The sequence below is a fragment of the Vanacampus margaritifer genome, chromosome 12 (assembly GCF_051991255.1).
Source record: "Vanacampus margaritifer isolate UIUO_Vmar chromosome 12, RoL_Vmar_1.0, whole genome shotgun sequence".
Taxonomy (NCBI): domain Eukaryota; kingdom Metazoa; phylum Chordata; class Actinopteri; order Syngnathiformes; family Syngnathidae; genus Vanacampus; species Vanacampus margaritifer.
This window is the reverse complement of record NC_135443.1, coordinates 16922615-16933979: the sequence shown is the minus strand read 5'-3', so window position 1 is coordinate 16933979 and position 11365 is coordinate 16922615.

The following is an 11365-nucleotide window of genomic DNA, read 5'->3' as shown; positions in this document are numbered from 1 at the left end:
TTCAGCAAAACTGGTGGGGGGGTTTTTGAGCATGAACGACCCTTAACGGTTATGCCACATCATTTCATCAGATTCAAGTCGGAACTTTGACTGGGCCATTCCAAAACCTTCAATCAGACCAAGACGGCACAAAGTGACTTGATGTGTTTTCAATCGTTGTCATGATGCAGAAACCAAATGTGCTTCAGCTTGAGGTCACAAACTGATGGGCAAACATTCTCCCTCAGAATTTTCAGGATTTCAGGGTTCGATCAGGTCATCCACGTTCCGAATAGCAAAGCATCCCCAGACCACCACACTGCCACCAACAAAAAGTTCAACATTCATTTTGTCTTGGAATCTTCTCCCCAAAGTTTTGGGAATCATTGAGGTGTATTTTACAAAATTTAGATCAGCATTTATGTTATTTTTGGTCAGCAGTGGTTTTCACCATGTAATCTTGCCATGGATATCATTCCCCCCCACCAATCTCTTCCTCACTGTTGAGTCATGAGGGAAACTAGCAGTTCTTTAGACATTGACCTGTATTCCTTTGCGACCTCCTGGATGAGTCGTTGTTGGGGTCATTTCTGTAGGCTGGCCCCTGTTGGGAAGGTTCACCACTGTTCCGTGCTTTCTAATTTTGTGGATAATGGCTCTCACTGTGATTCACTGCAGTCCCAAAGCTCATTCAGAGCGCTGCAGTGCGGATTTTGACCGGAACAAAGAGATCAGAACATTACTACAATCCTAAAGGCTTTATCCTGGCTCCTAATCACCTGTCGAATCGATTTAAACATTCAGCTACTTATATATAAATCACTGACTGATTTGGGTCCTGAATACATAAAAGAAATGCCAATTGACTATAAACTCAGTAGAGTTCTGAGGTCAGCAGACTAATTAGTGTAGCCCAACAAGTTCAAAGCAGACATGGTGAATCATCATTTAGCTGTCATGCTGCATGCAAATGTAAAAAGATGCCAACAGAACTTAAGTCAGCCCCAAGTGTAAATGATTTTAAATCCAGATTAAAAACTAAGCTTTCCCCCACCACACCAATGATAAAGGTCCTTTAAAGCATTTCTATATATTTTGTATTTTTCCCCAAAATGTTCTTTTGCTGTATGTTCTTTTAGTCCATTTAGTACACAATAAAAAAAAAAAATGTATATATATATATACTTTGCTTTTAAATGTCTTAAATCATTTTGTTTGTAAATGCCTTTATGTTAAGTGTAGCCTATGTGTATGTAGGTGTATTTCCCCTACTACACGCTTCCCTCCCATCTGCAGTGAGTTACTAAATGTCTCCAGAAACTTTTTAATGCGTAATACCGTAGGCAGCTATTAAAAAAAAAAAAAACAGACCTTTATGGTAATACCATGCATTTACAGTATGTGAATAAATAACGCTCAATCTTGCCAAAGAACACCTTGAGGGTAAGGATATGATACACATTTATGGACTTTGCATTGCTTTCAAAATGCTAATTAAATATAAACGAGGTCTCCGAAGCAAATGTCTCCTTAAATCCAAAAATTCTGCACTACTTGTAATTTTTAATGGGCAGCAAAAAAAGATGCATTTTTTTCAACAAGAAACTGTCCACCAGTGTATGTATATCGTCAACAAATGCAAATATTTAAGATCCGCAAGGGGCAACAGCAGCATGTGCTCGACTCGGGCAGCAACAGTGCTTTGCATACCATCACCTCGGAAATAACAGAAAAATATATGTTAGTTTAGCACGTTAAAATGAAGACAAAAGACATAATTTTAGTGTAAAAATGTGAAGTTTATTTAAAACTGTCAGATAATGTCGACATGTGATTTAGCTGTTTTGATTCTTCTTTCAGAAAAAAAAGGAATCCCCCCAATTGTGCCTGAAGGGACCAACATGACCCCATCATGCAAATTAAATTGTTAGATTTCAGCTTTTATACAATCTCTAATGGGCACGACAGTTGAATTATTGTCTGAAAAGGAAAGTTAAGGTTTGGCAAATAATTAAAAAAAAATAAAATAGTTGTTTACATGAATGGATTGATGTTTTTCTTGCTCCTGAAAAATGCTAATTGGATGTTTCTGTTTATTATGGTAACATCTTCATTAGAGGTAGTTAATGGTAGATGAATTTCTTTTATGGCTTGCCACTCTCTCTTTGTGGTCAATGTGTATCATGGGTCACTGGGAGGAATAAAAGTCCAGAATAGATCAATGTTTCATGATTTGATTGGAAATATTCTGTCTCATCTTGATCCTCTTTGTCAGGTTCTTCCTTATCATTGCTTCTTCCTCTTCATTATGCGTCGTGCACTTCTGATACTTCTTCATATAAACTTTACTTCATGTTTTTTTTGTTCATCACATTTTCTTCATGCACATTGCATCAGCGGCAGTCCTAGGTTGAATGGCAGCCTGTGCGAGGCACCCAAGACGAAAACAAATTGTAAAACTATATATATTTACATTTTTAAAAAGTACAGAATAATGTATAAAAAAAACATGCAGTCTTATTGAACAGTATAGCAAACGTGAACATACACATTTGCCTCAGTCAGTATTAGACTAACATTACTATTTATACAAGAAAAAAAGCAGCTGTAATTAAAAATAATGTGAAATACAAAATCATGAGTGAGGGATGTAATTTCGAGTGAGAGAAAAATTACAGAAAAAAAGAAAGCAAGCTAGAGAATTGTTGTCATTAATATTTATTCATAATATTTATTCATAAAATAGAATCTCCAAAAACAATCACCATGGGAGTGACAAAATCAGTGGCAAAAAGACAGACTACGAAAATTCATAAAGAGCACATATGATCCCAGGTGCCTTTTGCATTCGTGGGTTCTCTAATGGTCCTAATATATTGATTGACCTCATTTTCAAAAATGCTAATTTCAATTATGTGGTTCAGACATAATTTTATAAACATCTTTCCATAATTTGGGCAATTCCAAAATCAATTTTTAATCGGTGTAGAAATGCTTTATATGGGTAGAATCTGTGACTTTTTTCAATTTTTAATTTTTAAAGATATTTAATTAATGTAGTTATTATTAAGCAAATATTTTTGCAGGTAAATTCTGCAAGCCAGACTTACGTCAGCAATAATCACCGCTGAAGTTTCTTCAAACATTATCTCACATTAACACCTCTCCAAGATACAGAGATCTTTGAAGAATGAATATGCCATACTTTAACACTGATAACCTCTTATGTCAACTTGTACTAACAAAATAAATGAAAACCACTTGTAATGGCTCCACAAGGGGGTGCAGACCTCCCATGCAAAAAAACACTAATGATTTACATGTCTTGTTGCCAATAGAAAACCTTTTCAACTTGCATTTTGGCCTTGGCTGTGAATGGAAATGTGAGCAGTTTGTCTCAATGCACCATGTGACTGACTGGTGACCAGTCCAGAGGGTCTTGGGTCAGCTGGAAAAAGTCCAGCACTCTGCAAACTAAACAGGGTAGCGGCAATAAAATAGAAAATTCCTATACCTATTCTGCAGTGGGAAATGACAGAATTAGCGTGTGGTCGGTATGTTAAGACTATGGCCAGTTCTCATCATTATTTTTCCTCCTCTTCCGTCCACTTATCGCCATCACTAGTGATCAATGGTACAAAACTCCTGCCACCTCACTGGGCTGCCTGTCTCAGTCAGACTAAAATGTCAAATTTCCCACAGTTGTTGAGAAAATACTTCTTCTTTTTTTTGTCTTGACTATTGCTCGACATCACGTGTGAGTGCATGAGTTTGTTCATGTGTATGTGTATCAGTGTCATGAGAGGAGCAGGGGTGTTCATCTGGAGGAAATGAGCATGGCGAGGCAATTTCCCCCATTGCATCACTGAGGTGTTACATTCACCCTATAGCACACTATAATGTAATAATTTCCTGAAAATGAAATGACGATTGGGATTTTTTTTTAACTCGATCAAAAAATGTCAATGATGTATTAATTTCAGCAATGATGTAAAAAAAATCCTGCCTTATATTGTAAAAAGTAAACGTTACACAAATTAGCTTTAATTACTTCATATATATATATAGCTTTTTCTTTTAACAAATAACACATTACAAATTATGACTGGATATACTGTCTCATCTGAAAAACATCAAAATTAAGGTAAAGTGATTACACTCACAGTGTGAATCCATCATCATAAATAAATTAATTAATAAATAAAAATATTTAGAATACCTTAATTGTTATTTTATGGGGGGGGGGGGGGTCAGAAAGCTTTAAACCTGGATTTAAAAGCTAACTTCACTTCTGTTGACAGCTTATTGCATTTGTTTGCAGCATAACAGCTAAATGCAGCTTCACCGTGTGTACTTTGAACTCTAAGCACCACTAATTGACCCAAATCTGCAGATGTCAGAGATCTACTGGCTTTATATTCAATCAGCATTTCTTGAAAGCATTCAGGACCCAAACCATTTAGTGATTTAAGGTATTTGATATTTTGCTGTTAAAAGTTAGTTAGCTCTTTGCTGTAATGCAGTTCCATGCAGACCAATGTGACGACAAGTGCACTGTACATACAAGTACATACTGTATTCGTTTTGTGACAGCATTTGGATAGCTTAGCAATTATGGCGTTCTTCCCGAGTTGCCCGTCTTACCTTTGCCTTCATCATAACGCAGTGCATTTTTCCCGCCGTGGAGGCGATGATTAGTGAAGTGACTTACTATCGCAATAGGATGGTAGGGTCAAAATCTCAACTTTTGGAAAAATTCACACCTTATTGAATATACTCTCTCTCTCTCTCTCTCTCTCTCGCTCTCTCTCGTGTGTGTGTTTATGAACTGAGGTTATTAGTTACAACTTCTACTATTTTTGTTTTTCTTTTCAAGTGCACAGTGATGAATTGAAACCCAGCATTTAGACAGTTAGCTACACTTATCCAAACATTCATCAATTTTCGACACCACTTATCCCGTTAAGACTCTTAGGGTGGACTCCACCCTCGGCACATATACTATCCAGAGTTGACAAATAACGATTCACATTTACACTGACACTCACCGAATGGGAATTAATCCCATGCTGCCAGCACCAAAGTCAGTTGAGATATTCTCGAATTTAGGGCTGAAATTTCAGGAAGGTTATGGCTGACACTCTGACCATTAAGTTGTAGTAAGTAGAGCATTGCACAAGCTGATTGTAAGCAGCAAGTCATGTTGAGTGATGAATGTGAACAAAGACAACTTGAAAGCTGTATTGGTTTCTCATTACCTGTGGCCTCATTTGTAAACAACAACCAGAGACCCAAATAAAGAATTGTTTACAGTTCGGAGCGAGCACTACATCCTGAACACGAATAGAAACACTGACTCAGCCCATTGCCACTTGCAAGACATAATTTTAAACAGAAGGTGTGTCTGGAACATTTATTTATAGTACAATGCACTGAACTGTTTGTCAAAATTTATTGATGGCATTTTGGAAAGAGATGTTGATTGGTGATTTTGTATATTTATATATTTTTCCTCCAATGTGTATTTGGGTTACTGAAAAATATAAGTCTCATTTATTATTTTCATTTTGAATCAAACATCCAGTAGAATTATTGAACAACCTTATGCCAAACGTTAATAATAAAAATAAAGATAGTTTAGTGGTTCTCTAAATGCTAAAAAAAAAAAAAAAATAGCGACAATGTTAGACAGAGATTTTGACAAGATGAGTAGAATGCATTTCCATCATGGTTGAAAAAAAAAAAGCTGTAGGATACATTAGAGGCTTAACATTGATGAAGTTGACTAGATGAGATGGTGTTTCGCTTAATTCAATTTCATTCTCTGCATTTGTTCTATGTCAAAGGTTGCTGTGGCAAATTGTAATAAACTGTATATATACCATCTGATTTCATCAATTTTCACACTTCATCCGTCACTCTCCGAGTACCTTCTCTGTCTGCTCGTCCTTTTACTTCTGTACTGCTGACTTTCTACAAGATTTTGATATCTCTTATCTGTGCGAATTTTTGTCAGCACCACAGACTAAGACTGAATACGAATTGAGTAGCTGTCCATGTGATTGCAGCTATAGCACGTGAAAACCTTTTGTAGCTTTGCTGACGTGAAGCATGAAGTTAATCTCATCTTGACGGCCAACCTCCGTGGCACTAAGCTCTTAACAAGTATCTCACCTAGTGTCGCATTTGTTAAATTCAACTACTCAGTGAAGTACGCGAGTCAATGAAGAATTTGCAACATTTCTCCTATAGACAAAACGGTGTAAACATTGCAAACTGCAGCAGAATCTAGTGCAGAACTATTGGCAACAGTTAAATGAATTATGCAGCTCGTAATGTATGTTCATTTTTTGTATTCTTCAGAAGCTATTGGGTTCATTCCAAGATCATTGAACATGATGTACAGTACTCTGAGACATTATAAGCAGACAGATATTTCTTATGCTATTTTTTTTGCTATTTCTGATCCTGCAAGCCATGGAAAGTTTCACATTAGCTCAAAGTGCTTACAAAAATAGATTTATATACAGTGCCGTTTAAAAATCATTTTGTTTGATTTCCTTTCCAATCCGATAATGATTAAAATGCAAGCCGGTATTGGCAAATACTTTGTGTTAATACATCTAATGTGTTTGGCAAATCTAATAATAATAATGTATTTGTAATCACAGCTTGATAAGACAGGCGCCTCCACCAGATCGCTAGCAAAAAGCTTTGCTGGCTACTAATCTGTCTAAACACATTACAGAGTTGCTCCTGAGTCAATAATCATCATCGCCATGGTGGCGAATAGAAAGGAAAATTGTAGTTCTCACAAAGGAATGACGAGGAAAGACGAAGAAACCATGATAATTGCTAAGTTAACTTTGAACAGTAGTAGGGAAATTAAAAAGTGTTTGGACTGTAGAGAAAGTCTACTTGCTAAACGGAACCGGAAATGAATTACATTACGCTTAAAAATGTCACGTGTGGGTTGTGTTTGTTGGACCCCAAAAGAAAAGAGCAGACCCAGCCAGGGCAAAAGTCACTCAATTTGAATGGAACAACAAACGGCGCACAACAAGGGGTTGCTTAAACAAAAGGCGATGACGACAAAAAGGTGTACATCATGGGCAAAAACAAGAAAACACAAAATCACGCCGGAGAGCGGATAAAACAGGAGTGTAGCACACGAAATCGACTAAAGAAAAATGGTACTAGTCTATTTACTAGTGATGTCCACAACACCAAGAAAGATTGCTGCTAGAAAGGTAGCAGAAAACGTCAGGTATAGTAAGTAGCATCGCGGAGCAATAACCCGACACTCCTCTCTGTTGCTGCCAGGCTTTTATTTCGGCCTGATGACAAAATGGGCATCAGGTGTGTCGACCGCCCTCCAGCTGTTTCTCCAGCAACTGCAAGGGAGACATCTGAAACAGGAAACGGCAGAAAACCCAAAACATAACAAAAAATACGTTAATAAGCTGTTCGGAAAATAAATTAATCATATACAAATTGTATAAAATATTAAAAATATCAGTAATGTAATTTGATTGTTTTCAATATAGATTCACGAGTTTGATTTTAACTTTTGAGGTCTGCACAATAAAATGTTGTCATATGACATTACAGTATCCGATCTCTCTCTCTTTTTTTAAATATATATATATATATATATATATATATATATATATATATACATACATATATATTTTAGATCAATTTAGCTTTGCTTTTAGACAAGAATATACAGTTGATGTTATACACAATGTGAATGTAAAAAAATAATAAAAACATGATTATATAAAAAAGAAAAACAATTATTAATTTTTTTCATATTACCATATTACTATTGTAATCCCTTGCTTCAGGTCGCTGGGATTAACATGCAAAAAAAAAAGAATAAATAAATACATAAATAATATGCTTAAAAAAATTCATCATTGAAAAGAAAGAAAAGAAACTACTATATTTCAAGCCCTGGTGTATGTGGTGCTTCTTAGATTATTCATGTTTATTATTATGGACTTGCTTTACTTTCTGACCACATTGTGTGCATGCATTAAACAGTCCTCACATTATGATGACAAGAAGAGAGAGCCAAGCCCTCAAGATCTGCATGTTTACAAACCAAAGAGCAAGATGTCACCAGTCATGTGTTACAATCCGGTTCAACAAGTCGCTTCTTGTTCTTAAATAAGCGCATGAAGGAAATCTGATCCAGTATTTACCTTTCAGCCTGTTATTTGAATCTGCAAACACTTGCAGTTTGAAATTGCAGATGACTACTTAACCAACCCCTCATGGTTTCTAAGAAGCCACTATCAAATACTGTATCTGTGAGAAATTTCTCTGATCCAGCAGGATGTTTTCCAAAGTACCACAAAGAAAGCTTTAATGAAATCTTGATTCATTTGATTGATCTTGAATGATCAGATTGAGCTGCAGAATCATTTTATATAAGGCCAAACAAAACCTAACTCACACACTTTCCAAGCAAGAAGAATCAAGAAAGGCCTGCAGACGTGATGATGCAGAGATTAGGTGCCTAAAACGATGACTCAGCCCTTCAGGAAAAGAAACTCCCTGTGACTAAATGCACGTTACGTCAACTCCTCACACCCAAATACAATGGAGCACAATCTTGCTCTTCATGCTTAATTTTGACTCAAGTAATGAAGGTGTTTCACACTTATTAAAGTTGAAGTGTCTTGTGAGATGGTATACAAGGAATATCACAATTACAATGATTTCCTTATTATACTTTTGCACTCTTGTTATTGATGAAGTAGTTCATTATGCCGCAACAAAGGAGAGTCCATTTCCTGCCCGTATTCTCATTAATTCAGTTAAAATTCAAATATGAGGCTGAAGTACAGATAAGAAGAATGTTACAGGTCATTTTCTTATTAACACACATATTAGGATATATTAAATTGCTTCTTGAGCTTTCAGTGATATTTGTTGAAATGCAAAACAAAGGCAAGTTCATTTGTCATCTATTAATTAAATTTTGTCAGCTCATCATCTTTAATTTTGGAGGAGGATTCCTATCTGTACGGCTGTAGTTTTTGCTTTCTCTATACTAACTATCAAAAAAAATCCCCATTTGAAGTTAACTTGCTGTTTGCTAGTTTTCCAGTTTTGATTATTTTGACAATGTCATGCTTGTAAATGATGGATAATTTAAATGACCTTTTTAATCCGCTTCCATCTTAGCTACTTAGCTGTCGCAGTCATTTTAACAGTGACAACAGCTTTTGCACAAACAGCTCTAAGATGTGACTTCCTTGAAAAAGAAGTGAAAGCGTTGGATAAAGAACAAACGCACTATCAGAGGTTGTTTCCCTGCTGCATGTTTGTCTTACTGATTGGTGTAACTTTTCAGTGATTTGAAGAAGTTTAGACACTGATTAGGTAATAATTGGATTTTCTCTCAAGTCAATCAATGTAGTAACACTACACTGACTCGCCAAGGAATGAAAACGCCATGAATCATCATGACTAGAAGTTGGAGAGATTTTTGACGATGTTTGTAAAAAAAAAAAATTGTGGGCAAAATGTCAACACTATTTAAATTTTAAAATCAACAAATCGATTAAATCTGGCAGTGAAGAAAAGACATACACATGAATATTTTTGCTAGAAGGCAGAATAACCTGAGTTCACTTTGAGTGCTCGGAAAATCATTGACCTCCATCTTGTCATCATCATCTCAAGCACTCTCTTCATTATGCTGCATGCTCTGCAATGCGGGCATTGTCAGACTTGAATGTGATGGGGAACTTACCTCTCACTCCGTCACGGCAACAAACGAAGGGAGTTAACCCACGGAGTACAACTTCGACCCTGGAGAGACATCTCCCCAGTCAGCTAGCTGGCAACCCTGCAGCTGGTCCCAGCCTAACAGGCGCAAACCCCAGCCCTGGTTCTACCTTTGACCATGATACGTGAAAAAGCTTTTCTGGAGGTAGAAGTGGCAGCCAAAATGCGTCATTCAATAAAGTGAATTTGAAGCTTTTAGGCATCACATGATGTCATTTTAGGCCTCCATTTACCAATTAAGAATGGTGCAGTAATCTCGTTAAATTTATTCATATTGTCATTGAATAGAAATCTAGAAGGTACTATTTTGTCTATGGTTGTATAGTCAGTTAGAATGAATTTAAAGGTGATTAGGGAATGGTCAGATGAGATAAAGAGGCAATCCTGTTATTGTCTACAGCAAAGTCAATTTTGGATGTGACAATAAAGTTGAGTTAAAAATAGCTGCAACTTCCCCAGCCAGTCTTTCTACAATTGTGCGGCGAGAACATGAAAAGAGTGAAAAGACAAAGTGATTTGTAGTGGAACACCTGAAGAAACAGCACAAAGGTGGTAAGCCATTGTGTTCTAAACACAATTGAATAGAAATTTCCACGTGCGAAAGATTTGTATAGGCAGGACTTTCTGATAACGTAACCAAGTCCTTTTTAGGTTCGCTTAGGAGTACAGTGCCTTAACCCATTAGGACACAGGTGCCCATTTGTAAAGTGGCTTGTATGTGGACATTGTTGTCCAAGTTCAACACATGTATTCAAATGCTCTACTCAAAAACATTTTGATACTATAGCCATTTGTAATCTTATAGGGGGAGTCAACCCAAAAATGTTCTTAATAATAAGTTCTAAGCAGCCACACTAGTCTAAACACTGCATTCTGGTTAGTGGTTACCAGGGGTGGACTGGCACAAAAAAATCGGCCCTGGCATTTTGACCAAAACCCACCGGCCCGGCCTGACTCCTGTCCACCCCTGCCAAGCACAGTTCTGCCACTGATATTGACTGATGTTGGTTCAGTTTGCTGTCTATATTCCAATTGCTTTAATGGACAAGTCCCTCTAAATTGTAGGCCAGTCTCTCGGGGTAAAATGGAGACAAATAATGATTAAAAAGTATTGCATTGGCATCCAAAAGACGCCAGCCCACCGGTGTATGCCAGATGGCCAGTCCAGCCCTGGTGGTTACTATTGCGTTTGTGTCATAGGCTACGGGTAAATCAGCAAAATCTGCCCGTTTTGATCTATCTCATGGGGCGGCCATTTTGCCACTTGCTGGCGACTGAAAATGACATCACGGTTGCTCAGGGCTATGGTAACGAGTCGACCAATCACGACACAGCGTGCGAATGTCTCAAACTCAAAAAACAGGTGAGCCGTGATTGGTCATTACCTGAACCCTAAACAACTGTGATGTCATTTTCAAAATGACCGGCCCCTGAGATGGATCAAAACGGGTGGATTATTCAGATTTTTTTTCATTTAAGTGTCTTTTTTTTCTTTTCATAATGTTCATGTTCAAAAAAGTGATTGCAAAGAAAATATAGGTACATTGTTTATTTTTGGAGCAAGCCATTGTAGTTTATGAGG